Source organism: Rhinatrema bivittatum, chromosome 15 (genome assembly GCF_901001135.1).
Source record: "Rhinatrema bivittatum chromosome 15, aRhiBiv1.1, whole genome shotgun sequence".
NCBI lineage: Eukaryota > Metazoa > Chordata > Amphibia > Gymnophiona > Rhinatrematidae > Rhinatrema > Rhinatrema bivittatum.
The window spans coordinates 3,392,144-3,406,471 of record NC_042629.1 but is presented as its reverse complement, the minus strand read 5'-3'; positions in this window follow the sequence as shown (position 1 = coordinate 3,406,471).

Here is a 14,328-nt window from a genome sequence, read left to right as displayed (position 1 = left end):
TATCTCCCATCTTTGATGAAATACTACATAATTTATCAATTAACTATGTCAATGTTATTGTTGCGATCCGCGACCGGGTCCTTACCTGCTCCACCAGCCCCGATGGTCGGCCAGTCCCTCCGATGCGATTCTAAGCCGGCACGGACCTCTCACCACTGCAGGAAACCTTGGCCAGCAGGGTATATATACCCAGGTCCTGCACCAGGAAACTGCCTTGCAACGAGGTTCACTCCTGTGTGAGTATCTAGTTGCTGTTCCATTCCTGCTCCAGCCTTGATCCAGCTTCCGTTCCTGATCCAGCTTCCGTTCCTGATCCAGCCTCCGCCCCTGACCAGCCTCCGTTCTAGTTCCAGCCTTGCCTCGACTCAGACTGTCTTCCTGGTTCCTGACTCTGGTTCATCTATTGGTTTCCCTTGTCTGCCGCCAGCCCTGAATCTGGACCGCCCTTCACGCTGCTGACCCTTCGCTCCAGGAGACCTCTCCTAAGTCCCAGTGGTCCCGGTCCTCATGAGCTCCTCCTGGGGGGACCTCGGGCTTCCAGGGCGAAGCTCCTGTTTGGTCTCCCAGCTCCGTGCCGCCTCCCGGCCATTCCATCTCTGCAGAGTCTCCTTCACGTTCCGCCACTGGACCCGGTGGACATTTCTGGGCTACAGGCCATTCCTGGAATGGCACAATGTCTGCAACAACAGCAGCATTGTTTGGATGCCCTGGCAGCCACGGTGGAACGACTAGCCAATTGTCTGGATGCCCAGCCTCCGGAGGCTCCACGGTACATCCAGTAGTTCCCATCATTGAATCTGCAGCACCTCCACAGTTGCTGGTGCCGCCACGCTATCAGGCGAGGCCAAACTCTGTGTTGCGTCCATCGCTGCTCGACGATCTCACTCCGCCCGTTTTACCTCTGTGGACGGTTAGCTGCCGTGGTGTCTTCATGCCGTCTCTCTCCGGTGTCCCCGGACCGGCACGACGCTGCAGATCCTCCATGTTCCTGATGACGTAGGGCGCGTGCGCGTGCGCTCCGATTGATGTACCATCAAGGGCACGAATCTCGTGGGCGTCCCCTGAGATGACATCATCTGCTTCCAATATAAAAGGTCTCTACATTTGCTAACAGATTGAGTTAGCAAAGACAGGAACTCGGACAAGTACAAGCATATGGACTCGCTATGGATTCATCCAAGCTACTCTGCCTCCTTGGACTTACCAGGGGTACCTGCTCCTCGGGGGCCTCACTCTCTTTTTCTTTATTTCAGATTGCAGATAAGAACCGGTACTCGCTCCTCGAGGGCCCATGTTCCTGAACACACTGAAGATTCTCTACTGCCTGGAAGAATACAGATACAGACAATTGTGAGTTACCATCGCTCTCTCAGAGCTTTCCCTGGAACCAGGTACTCGCTCCTCGAGAGCCTAACCCTTTCCAGCTACTGAGCTTCTTTAAAGACCTTATGTGAGTTTTGTCATCCAGTTCTGGCTTTGAACACAGCATACCCTGTCTACTCAATATCTATACTTTCCCTACAGCTCAGCAACCCTGGGATCGCTGTTTAGTTCCTGAGTGACTTCAGCCCTGCTGGGCATATCAGCTCACTACTGCCACCTCTGGTGGTTCTACTAACCTGTCTATTAAAAGAACTATCTGTGTCTGTCTCCATACCCAAGCCTAGCTGGTGGTCCCTCTCAGGATATCCTCCTGGGGTCGCAGTCATCTCCCATCAGCGCAAGGACCCACCTATCTACTTTCCTTTACAGCCGAGTGCTCTCTCCAAGTACTCCGCTGGTAACAGATTGTTAACTCCTCAAGGTGTCTCTAACAGATTTCTAACTCCTCCCTTCTACAGGAGTCTAGTCATAACAAGATAGCTAACTCCTCCTACCACGGGAGCAGATCCATAACAGATTGCTAAACTCCTCCCCCATCAGGAGTCTTCTGCATCAGATTCATAACAGATTGTTAACTCCAGTGAATCCGGCTTTAAATTTGGAGAAGCAGTACTCCTGGGAATCCAGCTTAAGGTATGGGATGTCAGTAACCCCATGTACCCGGCACACCTCTCCGCTTTGCAGGCTATACCGAGCCTGGCTCAAAGCATCTCAGAACAGCAAGAAACATTGGAGAGACTTACTGCAGCTTCCATCAGCTTCACACAGAGAAAATACAAGGCACAGCTTCTACACAAGAAGGTCAATTACAGGAGGTAACTTTAAAGACTGCTGTTCCACTGGATGCACCTATTCGCTTCTCCAGAGAACTCCAGAAGATGCGGGGCTTTTTGAACCAGTGCAGCATGCATTTTACCTTATAGCCTTCATTGTTTCCCATGGGTCTCTCTAAGACCACCTACATCCTGTCGTATTTAGATGGGAGAGCCTTGTCGTGGGCATCTACCTTGTGGGAATGCAAGGACCCTGTTTTGCAGGACATAGATGGATTTATGGACTTGTTTAAATCCGTTTTTGATGACCCTGCTCGTATGTCCATTGCCGGGTTTGCTTTAGTGGACTTGAAGCAAGGCAATAGATCATTGGCTGAATTTGCCATAGAATTCAAGACTCTTGCAGCGGAACTTCGCTGGGATCCCAGATGTCTCAAGACTCTCTTTTGCAGAGGCCTGGATAACCGTTTGAAGGACGAGCTGGCCGCTCGCCAAACACCTGACTCGCTGGACGAATTAATAGCCTTAGCTACTCAGATTGATCTACGACTCCGGGACAAGGTGAAGGAACTCCAGCCTAGGGTGGTACCCGGGTTGAAACAGGCCAGTGCTGTCTCTACACCTCGGATGTTTCCAGTAATCCCTGCTGCTGATACAGATGAATCTATGCAACTGGGTCACGGTTGTTTGACCTCTAAAGAGAGAAGTTTTTGGAAGAAGCTCAGCCTTTGCATGTACTGTGGTCAGCCCAGTCACAATGTCTCCACATGCTCCATTTGTCCGGAAAACGGATGGGCCTAAGTCCTCCAGGAGGACTGTTCTTAGGCCATACTGCGACATCTCCTCCGCTCTCTCTCCCAGTCTCGTTGACTTACGGAGCAATCATGGTTCAGACTCCTGCCCTAGTGGACTCAGGGGCAGGAGGCAACTTCATTCTCCGACATCTAGTGGAAGACGTGAGGAATCCTCTCAACAAGCTGAAAGATCCACTACAGTGTAGAGATGTGCATTTGTTTATGATGAATTAGGAAATTTCAAAGAGATTGCCTAATTCGTCGTGGTTCGGGGGCCCTGCCCCCGAAACAGATTTTCCCCGAACTCCGAGAAAAATGTGTTTTTCGGGTTTGTACGGGGGGAGGGGCACATTTTATTTTTTTAAATAAAAAAACACCCCAAGCATTAAAATTTAAAAAATTAACCCCCCCCCCCCCCACTATCCCGACCTCTCCCCAAGACTTACTAACATCCCTGGTGGTCCAGCGGGGTCCCGCGAGGAATTTCTCTCTCCCCGGACCTTCGCTGGACCCCCAGGGACGTTTGGTAAGTCTTGGGGGGTCAGGAGGCCCCCCCAAGCTGGCCAAAAGTCCCTGGGGGTCCAGCAGGGGTCTCGGAGCGATATCCTGCCCTCGGGCCACCGGCTGCCAGTAATTAAAATGGTGCCGATAGCCTTTGCCCATACTAAGTCACAGGGGCTACCGGTGCCATTGGTCAGCCCCTATCACATGGTAGGAGCATGGCCAGTGTCATCTTGTGCTCCTACCATGTGACAGGGGCTGACCAATGGCACCGGTAGCCCCTGTGACATAGTATGGGCGAACCTGCGCGCCATTCCACTGCAACCACGGAGCTACTACAACTTCGCCAAAGATCTCGTTCCTTGGAAGACTATGCCATTGAGTTCCGGATGCTGGCTTCAGAGTTGGGCTGGCGAGAGGACAGTCTGAGAGGAATTTTCTTGGAGGATTTGGCGTCCCGGATAAAGGACAAACTGGTAGCCAGAGATCTCCCGGAGGATCTGAATAATTTAATCGATCTGGCAGGGAGAATCGACCGCCAGCTACAACAATGATTCCGGGAATTCTGCCCACCTAGAAGGCAGGTCTCGCTGGCTTCCACCTTTGCTAAACCTTTAATGCCTTCCCTGTCTCCGGCGAACTCCCGTGCAGATCCTCAGGGGGAGGAACCGATGCAGTTGGGCTGCAGCTCTCTGACACCAGAGGAGAGGAAGCGATGGAGAACAATGGGCCTCTGCTTGTATTGTGGCAGGAAAGGGTATTTCCTGGCCCAGTGTAAAGAGCGTTTGGAAAACGCCAAAGCCTAGGCGCCACAGGGGAGCTGTTCCTAGGCTGTGTTAATCCTGCTCCTCAATGTACGGTCCCGGTAACCCTGGAATACCCCTGGGGGACCTTCGCCATGACTGCCTTTGTTGATTCCGGGGCAGGAGGGAACTTTATCTGGTTTGATCTGGTACAACAACTTCAACTTCCAGTACTTCCTCGAAATCCACCACTCCAGATCACGTCCATTCGAGGCACTCTACTTCCCGGACGCATCGCATCCACCACTAAGCCACTGACTCTCCAGACCAGTATTCTTCACACAGAACAAATAACCTTCCCGGTACTGGAGAGGGTGGTCCACCCCATTCTACTGGGGCTACCATGGCTCCAGAAACACTCTCCTGTCATTCATTGGGACACTCTCCAAGTGGTAGCATGGAGTCCAAATTGCTTTAGTACCTGCATGCCTGATCAGCCTCGTCCCAGCATTTCACTAATAGCCGCATCTCTAGCCATACCTTCCCAGTACGAAGACTTTGCGGATGTGTTTTCTAAAGAACATGCAGAATTGCTACCTCAGCATCGTCCATTTGACGGCGCTATTGATTTACTGTCTGGTACCACGCCACTTCGAGGGTGGGTCTATCCTCTCTCCCTTCCAGAGACACAAGCCATGTCAAAATACATCACTGAGAACCTCGCTCGAGGATTCATTCGACCTTCCAAGTCACCGGCCAGGGCTGGGTTCTTCTTTGTAGGAAAGAAGGACGGATCTCTGCATCCCTACATCAATTATAGAGGACAAAATGCCATTACCAGGCGCGATTGGTACCCACTACCCCTGATTCCAGAACTTCTCAAGCAAAGGTATTCACCAAACTTGACCTTCGTGGAGCATACAATCTGGTGCATATCCGTCCTGGGGATGAATGGAAGACTGCTTTCAATACCTGGGACGGACATTACGAATACTTGGTGATGCCTTTCGGGCTATGCAATGCCCCCGCAGTCTTCCAACACCTCATGAATGAGGTACTGCGAGAGATGCTCCACTCATCATTCATTGTCTACCTAGGCGATGTGTTGCTCTACTCCAAGGATCTGGAGACTCATCATCAACATGTAAGACAATTATTACAGATTCTGAGGGAGAATCGGTTATTCACAAAGATTGAGAAATGTCTCTTCGAACAAGAATCACTCCCTTTTTTGGGACACATTGTTTCAGCCACAGGATTCAGGATGAACCCAGAAAAGGTATCCGCCATCGGAAACTGGCCTCAGCGTATAGGAGTGAAAGCTCTCCAACAATTCTTAGGATTCGCTAACTTCTATAGGCAATTCATTCCACACTACTCCTGCAAGGTGGCCCCACTAACAGCACTTACAAGGAAAGGGGCAGACGCAAAGAATTGGCCTTCAGAGGCGTGCCGGGCATTCGTGGCTCTGAAAGAGGCTTTCATGGAAGACACCAGCCTACATCACCCAGATCCCCTAAGACAATTCATCGTGGAGGTAGATGCCTCTGATCTCGCTGTAGGCGCAGTTCTCAGCCAGACCTCTAAGAGCGGGAGGTTAATTCCATGCTCTTATTTTTCCTGAAGGTTCTCTGCTGCAGAAAAAAAACTATGGGATCGGTGACAAGGAACTACTGGCCATCAAACTGGCATTCGAAGAATGGAGGCAATGGTTGGAGGGAGCCCAACATCTGGAGTTCTTGTGTCGGGCCCAGTGCTTGAATCCCAGACAAGCCCTCTGGTCCCTGTTTTTCAGGCACTTCAATTTCTCTTTGCATTACCGACCAGCATCAAAGAATGTATGAGCAGATGCTCTATCTCACATCACCGAGCTGGAAGAGGAGAGCAGTCCTCCCCAGTACATTCTAGATCCAGCAAGGGTCAGTATGGCCAGCACTATGGTCACACCAGGAAGCAAGACGGTAGTACCCCGTCGTCATAGAAGGAAAGTGCTGTCATGGGCTCATGACTCCCTTACTGCCGGGTATTCCGGTAGGGCTAGAACTTTGGATCTTTTGATGCAATACTACTCGTGGCCTCGCATGAGACAAGACGTCAACCTTTATGTCAGTTCCTGTCCCACCTCTGCCAAACAGAAATCCCTAGCAGGTCATCCATGGGGATTGCTCCAACCTCTACCAATTCCCATGGAACCCTGGACACACCTTGCCACGGACTTTTTAGTAGACTTACCCCTTTCTGAAGGGAAGACCTAATTTGGGTAACAGTGGACCGATTTTCAAAGATGGCCCACTTTATTGCCCTGCCCAAACTACCTTCGGCTCCGGAACTGGCTCAGCTCTTCTTGCAACACATCTTCTGAGCCCATGGCCTACCTTCACATATCGTTTCAGATAGGGTTCCACAATTCACCGCAAGATATTGAAGAGCTTTATGCAAGACGTTTGGGGTCCAGTTAGATCTTACCACTGCTTTTCACCCACAGAGCAATGGACAGGCTGAACGCACTAACCGCTCACTGAAAACCTTCTTACGAACCTTCGCCAACGAAACTCAAAATAACTGGGTGACCCTGCTACCATGGGCTGAGTTCTCTTATAACATCCATACTCATTGTGCCACAGGGCAAACTCCATTTATGCTGGTGAATGGGAAACAAACCAAGATCCCTTTGCCACTACCGGTAACAGTCCCCGCACCAGCCGCACAAATGACAGCTCAACAACTTCACAAACTCTGGAACATGATCCAGAAGAAACTTCGGCACTCAGCAACATCAGCAAAGCTGTTCGCCGATTGCCATTGTCGAACAGCTCCAGTTTTCCTGCCAGGAGACAAGGTTTGGCTTAGCACCAAAAATATTCACCTTCGCTTGCCTTCCAGACGCTTGGCACCCAAGTACTTCGGACCTTTCAGAATAGCAGAGAGAGTGGGTGCAGTATCTTGCCGACTTTGGTTGCCTTCTACATTAAGGATTCATAATGTATTCCATGTTTCCCTTCTCAAACCAGTGATTCTCTCCAAGTTTCATCACCATCCACCTGATTCCTAGGAGACGCCCTCTAGGACTGACACGATCTATCAGATTCGTGAAGTATTGGATGTTCGCTTCTATCATCGTAGATGGGAATATCTTGGGAACCTGCTCGCAATTTGTTTAATTGTTCAATTCTGTTTGATGTAATTTTCTGTTCCTTGTTCTGTGTAAACCGAAGTGGTATGCACTAGTGCATGAACTCCGGTATATAAAAGCCTTTAAAATAAAATAAATAAATAAAATCCTGGACAAGTCACTTCTTCAGTTCCATCAGGAGCCCCTGGGAAGCCTGGTTCTTCAAGGAGAGGGCGTAAGAAGGGGGGGTACTGTTGCGATCCCGGTCGCGGTACCTGCTCCACCAGCTCTTTGAAATCCTTCACAGTTTTGGTCTTCACCACTTCCTCTGGAAGGGCATTCCAAGCATCCACCACCCTCTCTGTGAAGAAATACTTCCTGACATTGGTTCTGAGTCTTACACCCTGGAGTTTTAAATCGTGACCCTATGTTAATTTAATTATTGTAATCCTGTTATTTATTTTAAGGTGTACTATCTATAAAAGATGTATTAGTAGCTGAAACTTATGTACACTGCCCTGGCTGGAAATTATTTTAAAAAACATGGTTCCATTAATGTGGATTTCTTCAAGTTATTTAATGAATAAGCCCCATTGAAGTAATGGGGCACACAACAATTAATGCTCACGGTAACCCAAGTTACTGGTACAGCACATTATCGCACTTCAGTGAATCAGCTTCTAAGAGATAGATGTTCAAAAGCTGCAATATTTGGTGACTTGGCCAACTAAAGTCTAGCCGGATAACTTTATTTGGCTAGAATTTAGCTCCAAATGTCAGGGGCTAGAATTTAGCTCCAGATGTCAGGGGCGTTCCTGGGGCAGACAGTAGGCATTCCAGGGAGGAGCGGAGTTAGCCAGTAAGGTTACCTGCTAACTCTGACTGTGCAGCAGACAGGTAGGATAGCCAGATATATTCAGGGCACTACTGCGCTATGGAATATCTGGGTTAAGTTAGCCAGATAGGTGTATCCTGCTAATTTATCTAGGTGCACAGCGGCTGAATATGGACCTCTATGTGTATTAGGGATGTGAATCGTGTGATCGATCGTCTTAATGATCGATTTTGGCTGAGGAGGGGGGGGAAATCTGATCGTCATGATTTTTTTGGTTAAAAAATCGTTTTATCGGGGGAGGGGGGAGGGCGGGAAAACCGGCACACCAAAACAACCCTAAAACCCACCCCGACCCTTTAAAACAAATCCCCCACCCTCCCGAACCCCCCCCCCAAATGTTTTAAATTACCTGGGGTCCAGTGGGGGGGTCCCGGCGCAATCTCCTACTCTCGGGCCACGGCTGCGTTAATAGAAATGGCGCCGGTGGCCCTTTGCCCTTACCATATGACAGGGCAAAGGTAGCGCCGGCGCCATTTTGGCTCCTGGCACCCGACGTCACGAGTGCAGGAGATTGCTCCCGGACCCCCGCTGGACCCCCAGGGACTTTTGGCCAGCTTGGGGGGGGCCTCCTGACCCCCACAAGACTTGCCAAAAGTCCAGCAGGGGGCCGGGAGCGACCTCCTGCACGCGGGCCGTATTGCCAATATTCAAAATGGCGCCGGCGCTACCTTTGCCCTCACTATGTCATACGGGCCGACGTCGAGCAGCAACAGACGCAACAGTACCCCCCTTCAAAGGGCGATCTCCTCTTCGGGTACCAGGCTTAGGTTTCAAAGGATGCACGAGGTGAAACTGATGAAGCATCTCTTTATCCAAGATATTGGTCTGAGGCTCCCAAGAATTTTCTTCAGGGCTGAAACCTTCCCATTTCAGAAGGTATTCAAAGTTCTTGCCTCTTTTACGAACCTCCAGAATCTCTTTGATCTTGATTTTTAATTCATCTTCTGCAATGGTGACAGATGTATCTAGATTTGGAAGAATCTTTCAGAGTGTTATTGATGATATCAGCAGTAATGGGTAGAGCTGCTGTGGATGTCACAGGAATTCAGTGGAAGTGGTGATGTTAAAGAATGTCCAAAATCCACTTCTAAAGATGACTCTCCAGTACATGATGCTGGATGAGAGATAGTATTTAGCAGCAATAGCTAACTGCTATAGACACCACTGAGACTTCAATGGAAGTGGCAATGTTGGTGAACGTCCAACCCCACTACTAAGGGTAATCTCTCAGTCATGTAACTGGATAAAGTGTTGAATTCAGCAGCAATAACTCAGCTGCTATGACATCAGTGAACCTTCAGCGAAAGTGGCAATGTTGGGGTACATCCAACCCCAGTTCTAAGGGGGCGTCTTCAGTACTGAAACTGGATGAGGTGTTGAATTCAGCAGCAAAGGCTTAGCTGCTATGGACATCACAGAAATTTCAACAGAAGTGGCAATGTTGGGGTACGTCCAAAAGCCACTTCTGGGTAACTCTTTCGTAGATGAAGCTGGAAGAGAGATGGTGACGGCACCAGCAACCAAACAAGCTAGTAGCTAGAGATATCTTCTTTGGAACCAATAGTGCTTAGTCCTTCAAGCACGACTTCTGAGTGAAACAATCATATCAGATATCTCTGAGAGATAGTCCATGAAGATGGTAAAGATGAAGAGCACCATCTAGCCATGGTGAACATAGCAACCGCTATGAATATCAGCAGCCAGAGTAGAACTGCTGTGGACGTCAATAAGATCTTCAAAAGAAGTGGTGATGTAAAGAAACGTCCAAAGCCCACTTCAAGTAGATACAATAATGGATCTTCTAAATCTTCTAAATCCACAAGACGTCTCAGAATAAGGTTGCCTCCTGTCCCTGAGTCCAACAGGGCAGGGGTCTGAACCATAGCTGGTTCAGAGGTCACAGAGACTGAATGAGAGAGCGAAGGAGATAACGCCGTATGGCCTAAGAACAGTCCTCCTGCGGGACTTAGGCCCGTCTGTTTCCCGGTCAAGATGCGGCATGCAGAGACATCATGGTCGGGCTGACCGCAGAACATGCACAGGCCGTGTTTCTTCCGAAATATTCTCTCTTTTGAGGTCAAGTGACCACGACCAATTTGCATCGGTTCCTCTTTATCAACAGCAGGAATTGCTGGACCCATCCAAGGTGCAGGGGTACTGGCTTGTTTCAACCCAGTTAACACCTTGGGCCGGAGTTCCTTCACCTTGTCTCGGAGCCGACAATCAATCCGAGTAGCTAAGGCTATCAATTCTTCCAGCAAGTCAGGTGTCTGGTGAGCGGCCAGCTCGTCTTTCAAGCGGGTATCCAGGCCTCTGCAAAAGAGAGTCTTGAGACATCTGGGGTCCCAGCGAAGTTCCGCTGCAAGAGTCTTGAATTATATGGCAAATTCAGCCAATGATCTGTTGCCTTGCTTCAAGTCCACTAAAGCAAATCCGGCAACAATATTACGAGCAGGGTCATCAAAAACGGATTTAAACAAGTCCATAAATCCTTCTATGTCCTGCAAAATAGGGTCCTTGCATTCCCACAAGGTAGATGCCCACGACAAGGCTCTCCCATCTAAATACGACAGGATGTAGGTGGTCTTAGAGAGACCCATGGGAAACAATTAAGGTTGTAAGGTGAAATGCAAGCTGCACTGGTTTAAAAAGCTCCGAGTCTTCTAGAGTTCTCCGGAGAAGTGAATAGGAGCCGCCAGTGGACCAGCAGTTTTTAAAGTTACCTCCTGTAATTGACCTTCTTGTGTAGAAGCTGTGCCTTGTATCTTCTGTGTGTGAAGCTGGTGGAATGCTGCAGTGAGTTTCTCCAAGGCTTCTTGCTGTTCTGAGTTACGTTGAGCCAGGCCCGGTATAGCCTGCAAAGCGGAGAGGTGTGCCGGGTCCATGGGTTACTGACATCCCATACCTTAAGCTGGATTCCCAGGAGTACTGCTTCTCCAAATTTAGCCGGATCCACTGGAGTTAGCAATCTGTTAGGAATCTGATAGGAATCTCCTCCAGGAGAGGGAGGAGTTAGCAATCTGTAATGCTCTTCTCCATGAGAGGGAGGAGTTAGCAATCTTGTTAGGGTGTAGACTGCGGAGATAGCAATCTTGATGTGAATCTACTCCTGTGGAAGGAGGAGTTAGCAATCTGATATGCTCAGTAAAGGGAGTAGATAACAATCTGTTATGAACTGTTGCTGAAGACCCCTGATGGAAGGAGTAGCAATCTGTACCAGCAGAGTGCTTGGAGAGGGCACTCAGCTGTAGAGGAAGGTGAATCCTTGGGCCGATGGCAGATGACAGCGCCCTCAGGAGGATATCCTGAGAGGGACCACCGGCTAGGCTGGGTTATGGAGACAGACACAGATAGTTCTTTTATTAGACAGGTTAGTAGAACCACCAGAGGTTGCAGTAGTGAGCTGATATGCCCGGCAGGGCTGAAGTCCCTCAGGTACTGGAACAGCAATCCCAGGGTGGCTGAGCTGTAGAGAGACTGTAGATAGTGAGTAGACAGGGTATGCTGTGTTCATAGCCAGAACTAGATAACCAATCTCACATAAGGTCTTAAAGAGGATCAGTAGCTGGAAAGGGTTAGGTCCTTGAGGAGCGAGTACCTGGTTCCAGGGAAAGCTCTGAGAGAGCGATGGTAACTCACAAATGTCTGTATCTGCGATAGCTTCCAGGCAGTAGAGAATCTTCAGAGTATTCAGGAACATGGGCCCTCGAAGAGCGAGTACCGGTTCCTATCTGCAATCTGAAATAAAGAAAAGCGAGCGAGGTCCCCGAGGAGCGGGTACCCCTGGTAAGTCCGAGAGGCAGAGTAGCTTGGACGAATTCATATCCTTGTCCGTGTCCGAGTTCGTGTTCTTGCTAACTCGACTAGTTAGCGAATACTGAGTCCTTTTATATTGGAAGTGGTTGACGTCAGCTCAGGGGGACGCCCCCTGAGATTCGCAGCCTTGCTGGTACATTAGTCGGAGCGTGCACGCGTGCCCTATGTCATCAGGCAACATGGCGGATCCGCAGCGTCAAGCTGGTCCGGGTACGCCGGAGGAAGACGGCATGGAGACGCCGCGGCTGTAGCCTTCCATCAGACCCGGACAGAGTTGCCACAGAGGTAGAGAGGGCAGAGTGAGGGCGTCGAGCAGCGACGGACACAACAGTATCCTTCTTGATAGTAGGCCACCAATAAAACTTCTGGATCTTGAGCAGGGTATGGCGTTGACCAGGATGGCCAGCCAGCTTGGAATCATACGCCCAAAAGAGCACTTTCTTCCTGAGGTGTTTAGGCACAGTGGTTTTACCAGCGGGCACAGAATGTGTAGTCGCCAAGATGACTTTCTTCGGTTCAATTATGTGCTGAGGTTCTTCAGGCACATCCTCTGAGAGAAAGGAGCATGACAAAGCATCAGCTCTGGTATTTCTGTCTCCAGGGCGATATTTAAGCACAAAGTCGAAATGATTGAAAAATAAGGACCATTTAGCTTGTCTGTGGTTAATACTTTGCGCATGGCGGAGGTACTCTAGATTTTTGTGGTCCGTGAATACAGTTATTTGATGTTGAGCGCCTTCTAGCCAAGGCCACCATTCCTCGAATGCAAGCTTTATTGCCAAGAGCTCTTTATCACCGATCCCATAGGTCTTCTCTGCCGGGGAGAAACGTCATGAGAAGAAAGAGCAGGGACATAAGGCTTTAGAGTCTCCCGTCTGGCTCAATACAGCCCGCACGCTGACATCTGAAGCATCAACTTCTACGATAAAGGGCTTGTTGGGGTCAGGATGCCGCAAGCATGGTTCCATGGAAAAAGCAGTCTTCAGTTTCTCAAACGCGGAAATGGCTTCCGCAGACCATTTTGAAGCGTTGGCACCCTTGCAGGTCATTGTCGTCAAGGGTACTGTTAAAGAAGAGTAGTTCTTTATAAAGCTTCTATAATGGGTGCGTGGCCTTTTCTAACACAAAGAAGGGAATTGACTCAAAATGGAGGGCTCCGATGCAGAGAGTTACCGGTACAGTTTGGCAAGTCACGTCATCCAGTAAGAGAGACAGATAGACAGTCTGAGTTCAATAAAAAAAAAGTGCAGTAAAAAAAGCCTGGCTGGCACAGTAGCAAAAACAAACAAATATCTTTTTCAATGGAAAATTCTATCAAAGTAGCAAGCAAAAGCAATTGAATACAGATTTGAGATGCTCAGAGACTAGCTCTGAATACAGCAAATTGCCACCTCCTCAGACAAAAGCCAAGAAGAAAGTGTGTGGCGTGCCGCATTCTATGCTTGCTTAAGGTTGAAATACAACAGGAACAGCATCATAGAGCACCGAGGGCAGCAATTGGCTGAATTAGAAAAATACTTCGCTCTGATACATTGGCATTCTGGTCTCCTTGCCAACCTGTCTGACCCACTCTATGACAGGGCTGTGAGGTCACATCCCACTATCACTCCTTGTGACCTTGGGCAAGGGCTGATAGTTGCTATGGATAATCCCTCATGGTCTTCTATTTCAAATGGCTGCTAAGAAAGCACTGCGAACCAAAAGAATGAAACTAATATGATATATTTCATTTTGGGGGGATCGCCATGCGTTTCGCGAACCCATGAATCAAATGAACAGGGACCTATTCTTAGCGGATTGCACATTCATTGAAAACGAATGCACATCCCTACTTCTCAATAATTCCTAACATCCTGAGACCAGTGCCATTTTGTTTACATCAGGCTTAGTGCTGGTTTCATGACCAGCTGATGCCATTTTTAAAGAGGAACCAAACCGAAATAAACATTAATGGTGTGGAGGGGCAGAGTAGTGGGCTGCAAAACAGGGAAGCATTCTTGAAATGAAGGTTCACATCCCCTTGGGCAAGTCACTTCACTCTCCATTGCCTCGGGTATAAATTTACATTATAAGCCCTCTGGGAATAGGACAATGAATGCGTTCTGCTTTGAAATGCCTGAAAAAGACAGAATATACTTTTTTTTTTTAGACTCAAAGATAAAGGGAATAAATATGTAGAATTTGATGAGAAAAAAGCCAAATTGCTAGATACAGGAAGGGCAGGAACACGCTACAGGCTAGAAGTTGGAACACGGTACAGACTGGAGCTGGAATAAGGACTGGGATCAAGGGCGGGCTTGGACCCAATGAA